This window comes from Mus musculus, chromosome 9 (genome assembly GCF_000001635.26).
Source record: "Mus musculus strain C57BL/6J chromosome 9, GRCm38.p6 C57BL/6J".
NCBI lineage: Eukaryota > Metazoa > Chordata > Mammalia > Rodentia > Muridae > Mus > Mus musculus.
In genome coordinates this window covers 82,228,773-82,245,210 of record NC_000075.6, presented here as the reverse complement: position 1 = coordinate 82,245,210, position 16,438 = coordinate 82,228,773, and positions in this window count along the sequence as shown.

Genomic DNA, 16,438 nt, shown 5'->3' with positions numbered 1-16,438 from the left:
TGGACCAGACCAAGGACTCTCATCTGCGTAGGAACCACCCAATGCCCCCTCTTCCCCTTCCCTCTCCTCCCTTCAGCCCCAGGGATGACCAAGCCCCCCTTTGGGGGCCCCCATTTGTTCTCAGCTCTTCCACAGTATCCAGTGTGGGATCACCTAGACTGAGAACCTGTTATCTCTGTTATTTCTGGCCTCAATGAGGCCCAGAGACCTAGGACTGCCCCTTGTTCATGCTCTGCCAAGCAGGGGTCCAATGACTTCTCACAGCCAGACACCCATCCAGGGCTGCATGGAAAGCATGCGGCCGTCCTCCTGCATCCGTCTGCCCAGAGCACCAGAACTCTGGCAGGACTTGGGTTTTCTTCCACTCCCTTTATTCCCCCATCCCACTGCCCAACACTTATGTATGGCCATGACATGCACATGTGTACATTCCTCTGTACACACACAAAGTAAATAAATGTAATATAATTTAAAAGAAAGCATTTTCTTCACTCCTTCATTTAGTGATGAGAATCTGACCCAATTCCATATCTTCAATATTTAAGAGTACAACAATAAAGATGAGCATGATGATGCCCTCCAAGGTATCATCCTGAGTGAGGTAACCCAATCACAAAAGAACTCACATATGTACTCACTGATAAGTGGATATTAGCCCAGAAACTTAGAATACTCAAGATACAATTTGCAAAATGCATGAAACTCAAGAACGAAGACCAAAGTGTGGACACTTCTCCCCTTCTTAGAATTGGGAAAAAAACACCCATGGAAGGAGTTACAGAGACAAAGTTTGGAGCTGAGTTGAAAGGATGGACCATCTAGAGACTGCTGTAACCGAGGATCCATCCCATAATCAGCCTCCAAACACAGACACCATTGCATACACCAGCAAGATATTGCTGAAAGGACCCAGATATGGCTGTCTCTTGTGAGGCTATGCCAGTGCCTGGCAAAAACAGAAGTGGATGCTCACAGTCAGCTACTGGATGGAACACAGGGCTCCCAATGGAGGAGCTAGAGAAAGAACCCAAGGAGCTGAAGGGGTCTGCAACCCGATAGGTGGAACAACAATATGAACTAACCAGTATCCCCATAGCTCGTGTCTCTAGCTGCATATGTATCAGAAGACGGCCTATTCGGCCATCAGTGGAAAGAGAGGCCCTTGGTCTTGCAAACTTTATGTGCCCCAGTACAGGGAAACACCAGGCCAAGAAGTGGGAGTGGGTGGGTAGGGGGAGCAGGGGTGGGGTGGGGGAGGGAGGGTATAGGGAACTTTCGGGATAGCATTTGAAATGTAAATGAAGAAAATATCAAATAAAAATTGGAAAAAACAAAAACAAAAACAAAACAAAACAAAAGTAAAGATGAGCATGCAAGTATCTCTTTGGTGTGCTAACTTGGAATCTCCCAAGCACATGCACGTGTGCAGTAGTTGCGTCGTTATGCTACTTTGCTGTCCTATTTTTAATTTTTGAACCATCTCCATTATGTTGGTTGACAGTTTATGTCCTCACCAGCAGAAGAGTACTTCTTTCTCCATAGCCTCATAACACCTCAGTGTGTGTGTGTGTGTGTGTGTGTGTGTGTGTGTGTGTGTGTGTGTTGTTCATATAGCTGTTTGTATGTGCACTTATGCACATGCATATATGGAGACCAACAGTCAATACTAAGTCTCTTTCTCTGTCTCTCTACACCTTCTTGTTTAAGAGAATGTATCACTGATCCTGAAGTCCCTCATTTTAGCTAGACTGGCTGTTCAATGAGTCTAACATATAGATCTTTCTGCTCCACCTCACTTCAGTGGTGGGTTCGACAGGTATGTGTCATCATATTTGAATATATTATGTAGGTATCACCTGAACCCATGGCCTCACAGAGACATAACTCCATGCCTTCCATGGTTTCAGCCTCTTCTATTTACTTACAGGTCCACTCCTGCTGTTTGGGTTTCTTCACCAGTGAGTTATGTTCTTGGAGAAAATAGATGGATCTTGTTTTTCTATATAATTTGCTAAGTCTCTGTTATTAGTGAGTTGATGCCACTTCTCTTTAAGACTATTCTTGAGAGTTTTTACTAATTCTTGTGAGTAGACTGTTTTTCTATTTGTTAATATCATGATTTTGTTGCTTTACTGTGTTGGACACATGAAGGCTTCTCTAGCTGCCCTTGTTCCATTGTTCTCATCACAAAGTTTATTCTTCTAGGGGCCTTCATAGCTGATAGTGTCTTTCTTTGTCCTTTGAGTATATTCCTGAAGTTATGGATTGGTGGTCATAATCTACTTTAGTTTGTTCTTGTCTTGAAATGTAATTATTTATTAATTACTTTAAAAATATTCTTATTGGATAGATCAATCTTATCTGATAATTATTTAATCTTCAATTTTGAAATATGCCATTCCATGTTTTCTTGGGTTTTGGATTGCTGGAGAAAAACTTTGTGGTGATGTGCTTTCTTTCATAAGTGAATTGGCATTTTACTCTTACAATTTTTTACTACTTTGCTTTGTATTTTTGATAACTTGGCTGTAATGTGTTATGGAAGGCATAATGCCTAGCCATGCCTAGTTGGGATTCTAAATGCCTCTTGTCTTTTGCTTTGCGTTTCTTTCTTTCTTTAGATTTAGAAAAGCTTTTGTTTTTAATTTCACTGAATACATTATTAGTGTTTATGCGGTCCTATTTCTGCTTCATCTATTCTTAGCTTGTTTTTTTTACTACTCACCAGAGTTCTTGTTGATTCTTATGCACACACACACACACACACACACACACACACACACACGTCTGTATTTATGTATTTTATTACTTTGCCAATACTTGAAAGTAGTTACTCATTAACTTCCTCTTCTATTCAAATTAATATTATATCTCTTGTTTGTCTAAGCCTACTGGTTATGCTTTCTACTTCATTTTATTATTTTTGTTTGTATCTCTTTTGATTTTTGAGATTTGAATATAATTACATAATTTTCATGTTCCTGTTTCTTCCTCTGAACTCTACCATATACTTCCACCTTTCTTTCTTTCTTCCTTTCTTTCTTCCTTCCTTCCCTTCTTTCTTTCTTTCTTCCTTCCTTCCCTTCTTTCTTTCTTTCTTTCTTTCTTTCTTTCTTTCTTTCTTTCTTTCTGTCTGTCTGTCTGCCTGTCTTTCTGTCTTTCTTTCTTCCTTCCTTCCTTCCTTCCTTCCTTCCTTTCTTTCTTTCTTTCTTTCTTTCTTTCTTTCTTTCTTTCTTTCTTTCTCTCTTTCTCTCTCTCTCTCTCTTTCTTTCTTTCACTCATATTCATAGACTTGTTTATCTGTCTTTGTTGTTGCAAGCATGCACACACACACCATTCATGAGCATGCATACATATACTTCTAAATAAATACAGCTGACTATTTGGTATTGGATAACTAATTGGTGTGCTCTTCCCTGGAGAAGAATATTTCTCCAGGTTTCAGTATTCTTTAGTTTCATGTGGTTCTTGCTGTAGGGTTAAAATCTTATAAAAGTTTCTCTCGTCTATGCTAGCATGTCTATCTGTTTCATTCTTGTTTCAGCTCATGGTTAAGCACTCTTGCACAATTTATTTAATCATTTGGGTATTTTTTTCGACATTGTTATGTTTTCAAAGTCTGGAGTTCTTTGTCGTTGATGTCACATAGTTTCTTGTCTGCATCACTGAGTTTCTAATCCATGTTGCTGACTTTATCCTCTATGCTGTTGCTTAACCATTGAGTTCCCGCATGGGATTCATATGGGATTCTTCTTTGAGATCAGTGTCAGTTTTACTAGAAAGCTTTTGAACTCTTCATGTGGCATTTCAGCTCTTACAGGATTTCTAAATTTGGTAGGTTCAGAGTTATGATCTTCAGGAAGGCCATGTTGCCTTTGCATGATCCTTCTGTGTAGGCCTCAATTGTTCAAAATCTAGTTTTAATAAGGTTTCTTAAATGCTTTAACTTTCCTTCCAGCCCACCACTCACTGGAGGTAGTGGGAATAAAAAGGTTATTAGGACATGGGGAAGTGGACCTATTTAGAAATTGTTCTTTGAAGCAAATCCAATCTGCATTGTCATGTAATCAGCAGTTCAGTTCACATGAATCTGCAGTTCAATCCACTCACAAACACTTTAAGAATATATCAGCAGTCCATCTCAGTAGTGTTGTGATATCAAACATAAATCAGCAGTGGTGGCATGACCTAACAAAACCAGCCAAGCCTCAGTCGAATTGTGCACCAGTCAACAGGAGCAATTACGACCAGCAGGGATGCCAGGAGAAGTTCTTTGCAGTACCTCTCTCAATGAAGTAAAGATCAGCAGAGACACAAGACCAAGAAGTGATACAAAACTAGTTATGTAAGCCTTCTGTCACTGTTCATTTGGTCCTCCAAGCATCATGTGTCCTTCCATGGGTCTTGCCTCAACCAAACACCACATGAGTCTGTCTTAGCAAAACTCCATGAGTCTCTATCAGTTGACAGACATCATTCTGCCAATAAGCCAGGAACCTCAGAAGAAGTTCTTTGGTGAGTTTCTCTCTATAGTGTCATCACAAGCAGAGCTCAACAAAGCAATGTAAGGGAAACCAATACATACATGTCTTTAGAGAAGAATCCTACATCACATGTCTTTTCACATGCTTGCTTTAGCAAAACATCCTTTCACCTGTGTCTGCTTCAGTTACACATTCCTTCATGTGTCTGTCCCAGCAAAACAGCATCAGACACAACTGACTTTTCAAAGAAAAGTTTCCTCCTCACATCTCCGATATAGTTTATGTATATAGTCATCAGATGTATCTTCTTGTTTTGTACAGTAATCATTGTTTTGAGCAGCTCACACTTGGGTAGTCAGTCTCTAGTATCACTTGGAGAAGAGAAAACAAACTACAGTAGTACAACTACACCAAATTGTATCAGAAATAGAAATATATCTAAAATTGATTCAAGTCCGTGAGTGCATCACCAGTGACAGTAAGACAGAGAGTGGGTCTCTAATACAGAGTGAGTCTGATGCTAAATTTAGGGTATGTAGAAACAATGAATAAATATTTAAAGGAGATAAAGAAAGAAAAGTAAATGACAAAGTGCTGTTATATATTTTTAAAAAAGAAAAATTAAAAAAAATGTGAATTGCTGAGTTGTAGATGGAAAAAGAAAAATAGATTAGAAAATAACAAAGCCATTCAGAAAAATAGAGGTAAAAGATTTTCCAAATGTGGATGGTTATCAGGCTCTAAAAATTTTTCTTGGCATTCCCAGATTACTCAAAAAGGAGCCAGAGACTTGCCACCGTGCACGTTTTGTAGATGTGTGCCTTGGTGGGGAAATCAAGGTGTTCTAGTATATCATTCTGAGGGCAGGAAAAAGTCAATGAGAGAAAGTGCAAGGAAATAGTGATAGCAATGGCCAGCAAAAATATGGTATTGTAGCATAGCACATGCATGTACTCATGCACTTAAGATTCCTGCCTTCATGGACACTCACAGTCATCTATAGGATAGAACACAGGGCCCCCAATGGAGGATCTATGCCATCAAGATTTTGATGAAGGGACCTTGGTATAGCTGTCTCTTGTGAGGCTATGCCAGTGCCTGGCAAATACAGAAGTGGATGCTCACAGTCATCTATTGGATGGAACACAGGGCTCCCAATGGAGGAGCTAGAGAAAGCACCCAAGGAGCTGAAGGGGTCTGCAACCCTATAGGTGGAACAACAATATGAACTAACCAGTATCCCCTGGAGCTCGTGTCTCTAGCTGCATATGTAGCAGAAGATGACCTAGTTGGCCATCACTGGGAAGAGAGGCCCCTTGGTCTTGCAAACTTTATATGCCCCAGTACAGGGGAACATCAGGGCCAAGAACTGGGAGTGGGTGGATGGGCGAGCAGAGAGGGGAGAGGGCATAGGGAACTTTCGTGATAGCATTTGAAATGTAAATAAAGAAAATATCTAAAAAAAAAGAAAGAAAGAAAGAAAGAAAGAAAGAAAGAAAGAAAGAAAGGAAGGAAGGAAGAATCCTGCCTTCAAGCCATAAAACAGTAAGAAATTACTGGGTGGGAGACGAAACTACTCCCCTGTAAGACCCAAGTTCAAAACTGAAAACTCTTACAACAAAGCTGGGTAGAATGAAATTGTTGTAATCCCAGAACTGGGGAGACAGAGTCAGGTGGATACCTTGGGCCCATTAACTGCCAAGCCCAGCTCATCTGATGGACTCCTTGTCTCAAGGGAAATGTGAACAGCATTTCTGAGGATGGACACACACACACATATATATATGTGTTAACATAAAGACACATATAGACTAATATCTCCCACAATTTTTATATTATTTTCTAGTCAGTACATACAAATGCATATAAAATCAGAGCTACTGAATAGGGTTCTTTGTGAGGACAGGTGCCTGGAAAGTATGAGTTTTAGCAGCTGCTACAGATGTTATCTAAAAGAAAGATCAAAATGTGATTGAGGACCTTGACAATGCATTTTACTCATTCTGTAATTTTATCAGGGCTTAACTTCAAGGATGAATGCTGTCTGGAGGTTTGTTTTTGTTGTTTTGATTTTTGTTTGTTTCTTTGTTTGTTTTTTGGATCTCATGAAATGGGAAAAGAAGTTTTGCAGAGTGGAAGTGATCTAGTCAAACTTCAGTTTGATGATCCTTTATTATAATCAGGAAGAACTAAATCAAGAACAGATTGAAAAGACCTAGAAATCACTAAGTGTTATGGTGGGGGATAAACCATCTTCAAAGGGACATAAATTCAGTCCCCTTTTGGAGGATAAGTGGGCACTGCTTCAGGCAGGAGTCCAAAACATGATAAACTCTGTAAATAGCTGCATAAGACAGAAGGACCTTGGCTCCTCAGAAGGGTCTTTGGTACATAGTATCCCAGTGCCTGTTTCCAGGGACATTGGTTTACTATAAACTTTTAGGAACGTACATGGATAAGGTATATAGTTCTTTCACAAAACATTTTAATAATTGCTTATCAATGTTACAACCCTGTTCCTAGATAAAAGACACATTTGATAAGCTGGTAACTGTGAGCTGAATGATGTAGCATGTGATGGTGATCTTTATGAATTGACGTGAAAGACAACATAGGCCTTTATTTTGCTCAGTTCAAAAGTCATCTAATTGAGGAAGATGCAAAGCTTTACTGTCTCTATTCCACTGAAAAGTCCCCAAAGATGTGAAACACAAACATGCTGTAATAAAATGTGATGGTTTGGCAGTAATACTGTTTTAATAAAAATGACATAATGTTCTGCTGGGGGGAACAGTTCTTTGCTTCTACTGCAGAGGAAATGAGCTGTCACTTAGCAGTAGGTACACAGGGCATGATTAAACCACGTTTTCCATGCAAAAGACTCAGTGAATCCGGGACACAAATTTCCTTACCTTTAAGTAGCTCCAGGGCTGGTTCATAAGAAGGAAACATCAATGTAAGAAGTGAAATTGCTGAGTTAAATAGCATCCATCCCTCCATGTGCTTAAATAGTTCTTTATTATTATATACAGAGCATCCTCCAGTCTTGAGGCCAAGTTATGTCTATTAGATACCATTGAAAGCACTAAGCTTTATTCCATATAATGTCAATAATTCCCTTTAATCTAGGAATAGCAGTAATTAGGTAATATCAATGTTACATAGATTGTTTCTCTGTTTCCTTTAGAATGTGCCAATCACTGCAGTTTCAGAGCTACAAAGTGACAAGGATGTCATGCTTAAAAGTACATATGTTTTCCTGTTTAGAAATAAGCAGAATGAAAAATATAATGATCTTCAATTGTTGAGAAATCAAGTGTACATTTGAAACTCCAACATCATTTCAAACAGAAAAATTAGTGTGTTTTCAAAGAAAGGCAAACAAGGAATAGTAAAGGGGAGAAATAGACTTTCATGGTATGCCACAGAAATTGATATTCAATACCAAACGGTCACCCCTGAAAACATACATAGAGGTAACATTATACAAATGAGCAGGTTGTGTGTGTGTGTGTGTGTGTGTGTGTGTGTGTGTGTGTGTGTGTGAAACAACAATAAAAAAAAACCAGAATCTGAAGGAGAGCAAGAGGGCCGTCTATGGGAGACTGTGGAGGGAGGAAGAGGAATAATGTAATTATATTATTATCCTAGCTTATAGTAGTGCAAATTAAATATGGGGTACTGTTTTGAAAATGTGTCTGTTAGTAAAGAAGTTGGTAGTTGCCTAATATATTGTTGACCAGCAAGTAAGAAAACTGTAAGAAGAACCAGGAAGATTCTGGCAGGACTAAGAGTATAGCATGTACTTGCTGTGTTCAAAAGCATTTTGATTGTGCCCTTTATTTGTTTAAAGACTAATCATTCTGAACACAATAAAATACCATAATTGATCACAAGGCAAAGAAAAAATTTGTGCTGTACTTCTGGAATTTTCCTTTGTCTCTCTCTATTTCTACATGCACACGCAGAGTTGCTGATTTGAAACTGTGAACACTCCCATTATATATCTTAACTGAGAGAAATAAAATAAATTATTTGTCTTTTTCTCAAAGTATATTTTTCTTTTAAATATAACCACTTATTTATTCTACTATGTATGACAGAGTATTGACTACTCTCATTGAGATATTGCCTGTGCTGCAAAAATAAAGTTATTTCCTTTAAATTATCCTGAAATAGACATTGATTGACAGATGACAATGCAGAGAAAGCCTTTAGATCGATGAAAGAGAATCAAAATGCACAGCAGACAGCTAGATGCCACACTGATCAGAATTATATAGTATGAGAAACAACTTCAGAAACACCAGGAGATCTGTAATACAAACAAAAAGATTTTGACAGAGAAAACAAAGGGTTTCTGAAGAGATCTGAAAGAAATGAACATTTGAAGATGCAGCTTAAATATTATTTCCATTCACTCTTGCAATGTTTTTGGAGTTGATCACAAAAAGTAAGAAATTGGTATAAGTAGGATGGGAACTATAAAAGTGTTGTGTGCTAGACGTTTCTTAGATACAATGGCAGGCACCATACTGTTGGACTGCCAAAATGGATAGATATCTCTTCCTCGGCACTTGGAATTAGAATGGATAGAGTCCAGATGTGGTTTGAATGTTCCACCTTCCAATATTTAGGTGTTATCAATGAGATGGTGCTTAGATGGGAGGGTGTTGGAGGCAATTGCATGGATGAATTATGTGGCCTTCCTTAAAAAAGAGGCTTCATTCATTCTTAACTAGATTTTTCTCTTGCACCTCTGGTTTCTGACCCAGGAAAGTACAAGAGGAACGCTCATCAAACATCAAATGATGATTTTTGCTCTGGAATATTTAGCTTCCAGAACCGTGAAAATGAATCCTTGTTCTTCATAAACAACCAGTCTCATGTATTCTGTTACAACAACCACAAATCAGGACAGCAACCTACAGCAGTTTGTACCTGATTGTGATAGGAACAATGGGCAAAATTTTGTATGTCAATTCTGGATTGTTCATTATAGTTTGCCTCTTCATACTAAAACTAATATAAGGTTCTGATCTAAGATCTGGGAAAGAGCAAAATGAAAACATATCCTTCCTTTCTAAGATAGAGGCAGAGAATAATGAAGTGTGTTACTTAGATAAAACACTCAAACCAAAAGCAACATACAGGAGGCTAGGCTTTATTGCATCCTGTACACAGTAGTCCATCATAGAAGCAATCAGGGTAGGTAATTGCTGCAGCAACAATGGGGAAATGCTGCTTGCCAGCAGTCTCTGGCTCATGCTTAGCTAACATGTCCAGACCATGTTATCTAGTCAAAACAACTTGCTGCAGGAATGGTGCTGCTTACATTGGGCTAATTTATCAATTAGTAGTCAGTTCAACTCAATCTAGACCTTTCCTCCATTGAGGCTTCTCTTCTCAGAAAACTCTAGGTCATAGTCAACAAGTATCTCAGACAATCCTCTACTAGAATGTCTAAGCCTCGATGCCCTCTCTGGAATGTGTCAGTAGGCTCCATGGACACATGTTTCAGCTGGGGCTCAGTCCCAGAAAGAGTATCAGTGAAGGACTGAGGCAGAAAAAAGTTGCTTTTAAAGGTCAGGCTGAATTAGGCTTTCCCCTTTGCTGCTTTCAGAATCCTGGATCCTTTGGGCTCATCAGCGGTGAGAAGCCTATTTACTACCATCTGATGCTGCTCTGTCTCTGGCATTTCCTTGGTTCTCTTGGGCTTTTGGCTGGTGCTTTGGATTAGGGTTGAGCTGTGAAGGTAGTAATAAATGGAGCCAGTGACAGTATTAAGTATAGTTTTCTCCCTCAACAGAGGAATGGATACAGAAAATGTGGTACATTTACACAATGGGGTACTACTCAGCTATTAAAAAGAATGAATTTATGAAATTCCTAGGCAAGTGGATGGACCTGGAGGACATCATCCTGAGTGAGGTAACCCAATCACAAAGGAGCTCACACAATATGTACTCACTGACAAGTGGATATTAGCCCAGAAACTTAGGATACCCAAGATATAAGATACAATTTGCTAAACAAGTTAAACTCAAGAGAATGAAGACCAAAGTGTGGACACTTTGCCCCTTCTTAGAATAGGAAACAAAACACCCATGGAAGGAGTTACAGAGACAAAATTTGGAAGTGTGACAAAAGGATGGACCATCTAGTGATTGCCATATCCAGAGATCCATCCCATGATCAGCTTCCAAACGCTGACACCATTGCATACACTAGCAAGATTTTGCTGAAAGGACCCAGATATAGCTGTCTCTTGTGAGACTATGCCAGGGCCTAGCAAACACAGAAGTGGATGCTCACAGTCAGCTATTGAATGGATCACAGGGCCCTTAATGGAGGAGCTAAAGAAAGCACCCAAGGAACTAAAGGGAACTGCAACCCTATAGGTGGAACAACAATATGAACTAACCAGTACCCCGGAGCTCTTGTCTCTAGCTGCATATGTATCAAAAGATGGCCTAATAGGCCATCACTTGAAAGAGAGACCCATTGGACTTGCAAACTTTATATGCCCCAGTACAGGGGAACGCCAGGGCCAAAAAGGGGGAGTGGGTGGGTAGGGGAGTAGGGGGTGAGTATAGGGGACTTTTGGTATAGCATTGGAAATGTAAATGAGCTAAATACCTAATAAAAAATGAAAAAAAAAAGAATAGTTTTCTGATGGAAGAGATGTGGGCTTGTGGAAGAAAAAGGAAAAAAATAAGTGTTTGCATGGAGAGTGGGGTAGAAAACACAACAAAATGAATTCCACATTCAGAATCCTACTTATCACTACACGTGAGTCAGCTCTGCCTTACTATGTCTAACATGCAAGCTACTTAACCTGTAAAGAAAAAAGCTGATTTACCTAATGGTTTTTGAGGTTCTATTCAATGACCAGACTCATAGATTTTAGGCCTTTGCTGTCAAAGCAGCACATGGAGGGATCCATGAAACTGCCTTGGGAGTGCCATGGCCAACATCTCTTGGGATCTATTTTCCTGTGTTATTTTGGGGGACAGAATGCTGTTAATGTCTATGTTAAGACAACATGGCACAGATGTGGATATCTTGCATGAGTAAGCTAGAACACATGACACTAGACATCCAGGGGCAATGAGTTACTGCAAAATGGCTGATATCAGCTCTCTAAAGATGAAAAAGTTACACAATAGTATAATTAATCATATGCTGCTTTTGGCAGAGGTTACTTTTGTGTTACTATATATAAATATGCCCTTGAAAATTTCTCCTTGGCTAGCCAGACTGCCTGTGTTTATCTATCTGTAGGCTTAAGTACTAGCCTACATGCATGCTTTTGCCTGCCTGTATGTGTAGACATGTGGCCCAGTGCATGCTAGCAGCTCCCTGCCTAGCAGCCTTCTCAGGGAGTGAATAGAATCTATCTTTTTTTTTCTGTGGATCTTTAAAATCTTCTTAACCTTTCACCTCTCATAAACCTCCATTTGTAACATCAAGAACCCTCTAATCTAATTTAAAAGTATCCCCAAGGAGAAACTCCAGGTGAGTCTGGGCTTACTCTGTATGTTTTCTATTTTTAGTAATGTATAACTCCGTGTTGTTGGTCATTTGTTTATATATCATTGTGTCTATAACAGTGTTTTAATAAAGAGAAGGTGTGTCCAATACTAGTTACAACTCTGTTGCTCTGAGTTTCTTGGGCTGTCATTGTGTTCTTGTTTTGCCATTTTAGTTCTCTCTTTTGCATTTTTTTAGTGTTATATTAAAGACTTGAAAATCTATCCTGAAATTAACATGAAGTATCATTTGTTAAAGATGCTATCCCTTTTCCCTTGCATGGTTTTGGCTTCTTTGTCAAAAACCAAGTGCCCATACGTCTGGGTCTTTGATTAAATTCCACCGATCAATTTGTTTGTTTCCTTACAAATACCATGAAGTTTTTAGTTACTAATGTTCTGTACGTCAGCTTGAAATCAGGGATGGTGATACCTCCAGAAGTTCCTTTATTGTTCAGGATTGGTTTAGATATCCTGGACTTTTGTGTTTCCATACAAAGTTGAGGTGAGTGGCCCTAGTTGAGATCCATACCACTAGCAAGAACCAGTTCCTGACACTACTAATGAATGATACTCTGTTATGCTTGGACACAGAAGCCTAGCATAACAGTCCTCTGAGAGGTCCCACCCAGCAGCTAAGGGAAAAAGATGCAGAGAACCACTGCTAAGCATTAGATGGAGCTTATGGAGTCTAATGGAAGAGTAGGGGGAAAGATGGAAGGATCTAATGAGTACAAGGACTCCACAGGAAAACCAAAAGAGTCAACTAACCTGGACCCTTAGGGGCTCCCAGAGACTGATCCACCAACTAAAGATCAAGCATGGGATGGGCCTAAGGCCCTTGCACATATGTAGTAGATGTGCAACTTGATCTTCATGCAGGTCCTCCAACTACTGGAGTGGGGGTTGTTCTTTAACCTGTTGCCTGTCTACCCATGGAATCCATTCCTGTAACTAAGCTATCTTGTATGGCCTCTGTGGGTGACGATGTGCCTAGTCCTGCAATGACTTGAAATGCCAGTGAGTTCGGGGGAGGTAGGGTGGAGAGGGCAGTAGTGTGGGGGGTGATATCCAGAGGAAGGCTCTCCCTTCTCAAGGGCAAAGGAGAGGAAGGAATGGGAGGAGGATCCACGTGTGGGAGTACTGGTAGGAGAGGGTGCTGATATAGGGATATAAAGTGAATAAATAAATAAATTTAAAAAATAAAAATTAACATTAGGTAAAATTAGTATTCTTTTTTGAGTTTCTAACAACTTTTGTACCTAAAAGTTTTACAGCTCATTTATTTTCTGCTTATTTTTAAGTTGGTATCATGCACCTAATTCTATACACTAATCCTATCATAGTTCTGATACTCTATAAACATAGAGTGACCTATATTTTCCAAATGTATACAGTTTCCAGTACTTAAATTTTTTCCAACTCAAACAAGAATTTAAAATTATTTTCATCCTACTAAGCAGTTCTTGTATTTTCTTTAGTTTCTTTAAGTTTCTGACTGACCTACTTCTGTGTATTTTCACAGGATATAGCATTTTAGGTTGACTGATTTTTTCTTTTTCCTTGAGTATCTAATGTGCCAGTCTATTCTTTACTGCCTTCCACTTCTGGTGACAATCTTTTTTAATATTGATTTATTATTACTAAATGTAGCTCACAAAATATTGTTGATTTTAACTTTCAACATTTGTACTTTCTACCCTGCTTCAGGTTTTCCCTCTTCCTGAATTGTTCCTGTCTGTGTTTAATGGCTTTTATTAGTACCTCTGAGACAATGTTGGCCTTCAGTTTTCTCCTGTCTCTTTAATCCTAACCTATGTCAAATGTTCTTACTGTGTAATATATATATATATATTATTCATACACCCATCTATACATTTTTGTTGAGTATTGTCTGTCTACATTTTCTCCCAGTTAATTATTTTTCTTTCTAGCTGTGCCTAAACAATTGTTGGAAATTTATTCATCAATTTTAATCCTCTGATCATGAAATTTTGTACGTGGTTTTCTATTTTATCTGACTTTACAGATTCCAGTTCTTTGATAAATTATTTCAGCTTAATATGAGTTTTCTTAAGTACATTTATTTTAATCATCTTAAAGTCCATGCCTATCTTGATGATCTGCATTCATTTGGTTTTGTTTTATATTCTTCTGTGTGCATTGATATAGTTGGTAATTTTTATTTGACTGCCTGATATGTACATTTAAACAACATTAGTTGCTTCAGCACTTCCTAAGTAGTTATAATGAATTTTAACAGTCGGAGTCTTTATAATACAGAAGTCAATGAAACAAACTTAATGCAGATTAATGTGACAGTTCTTTGTTTGGACAATTTTGAAACCATAGCTTAATATATTTTAAACAGTCTAATTCTTGTTTCCTAACTTTTCAATTATTAGCCTGTGAAATAGAAGGCATATCAGAAAGACTATTTATATATTAATGCCTTACATTGCATATTGTATTGCACAATAATACATTATTATTCATATTCCAACTTTTTCTGATGACATAAAATCGCTTTCTATTATAATATTTATTATTACATTTATTAATCAATTATAGTCAGAACATAAATTATGGATCAGATAGTATTGCTAATTTATACTTCCCAGGCTTAATGAATTTACACTTTATAGTGCAAACTTTGCCTGTTACTTTTTTTTCAAATATCTATTTTGTATCACGGGGCCATTGTATTTATGTAGCAAAAAATGCCAGTAATGTCCTTTTCTTAGTTCTAAAAAAAAAACCAACCAACCAACCAACCAAACAAACAAACAAAAAAACCTTTCCTCCAGTCTCTTCTCCATTTGTGCCTGCAGTTCTTTTAGACAGGAATAATTCTGGGTCTGAGGTTTTTTACTGTGTGATGGCAACCCTATCCCCCCACTTGATGCCCTGTCTTTCTATTGGTGGTGGATTCTATAAGTTCCCTCTCTCCACTGTTGGTCCCTCCCTATGAGTCTTGAGATTCTCTCACCTTCCAGGTCACTGGTACATTCTAAAGGGTCACCCTGCCTACTACCTTCCAAGGGTATATATTTCCATTCATTTGCTGGCCCTTGGGGCTTCACACCTGATTCCCCTCCCCCTCAAATACCTGATCATGTTTCCCTTTCTCCTCATGTTCCCAATCCCCTATCCCATCCAATTCCCTCCCTCCTTCTGCCCTCTGCTTTCTTCTCCCTCAAGTTCAGTGACTGGCCCAAATTGGGACTGATCTCAAGGGGAGGCTCCAAGGCCTGACATTATTGCTGATGCTATGGTGTGTACTTACAGACAGGACCCTAGCATGGCTGCCTTCCAAGAAGCCCAACAAGTAGCTGACTGAGACAAAAGCAGATACTTACACTCAACCAATGGTCTGAAGTAAGGACTTCTGTCATTATATTAAGGAAAGGTTGGAAGAAGTTGAAAAGGAGCTTGACCCCATAGGAATACCAGCAGTCTCAACTAACCTGGACCCCTGATCTCTCAGGCACTGTGTCACTAATCAGATAGCATATCCTAGCTGATCCGAGGCTCCCAACACATATAAAACAGAGTGCTGTTTGGTCTGGCCTCAGTGAGAGAAGAGACACCTAACCCTTGAGAGACTTGAGGATCAAGGGAATGTGGAGGCCTGGCAGGGGTGTATGTGTGGGGGTATGGGTATGAAGACATCTTCTTGAAGAAGGGGGAGGAGAAATGGGATGAGGAATTATAGGAGGGTAGAACAGGAGGGTGATAATGACTGGACTGTAAAAAAGAAGGTTTTTTTTAAAAAAAAAAAACAATAATAACAAAATCTTGCAACATTGTAAGTCTGTGCTTTCTTCTGTCTACTGAGTTCATTGAATCAGAAAATTAGACTTCAAAATTAGACTTTATCTTTCTTACTAATGTCAGTTATACTTGTCAGATAAAACATACGTTTAAAAACCACACATCCCATGAAAAAAAAGAACGTTCTCATCGACAAATGTATCCTGTTAACATGGATGCCTGTGAAAGTCTTGCAGAAGCAGGAAAAGTGGGTGATAAGGTTGTCAAATTGCTTAGGGATGTTGAAAGCAACAAAATAGATGTTTGATAAGCCTGCATGTTAATGCAAACACCACACATCTAACCCTCCAACGCATTTGCTAAAATGCTTTGCAAGAGGGCCGGAGAGCGCAAGCCAGAGGGGTGTGCTTAAGGTAAGCAGAGTGTCTCCAAAGCAAGGGCTTCAGATGGAATCATTACAATGTGCAAGGTTCCGGGAGACCCTTCCCCTCCTGTAACCCTAATCCTTTTCCATTCACTCTTGACTAGTGTATACCCAGGGTCAAAATCCTAATAATGAATCTGCAGAGAAATAAACCTCCAGAAGTGATTTTTTCCCCACTGCAATGAATTTCAATTATCTAACTGCCACTGTAGAAGGATGATTTT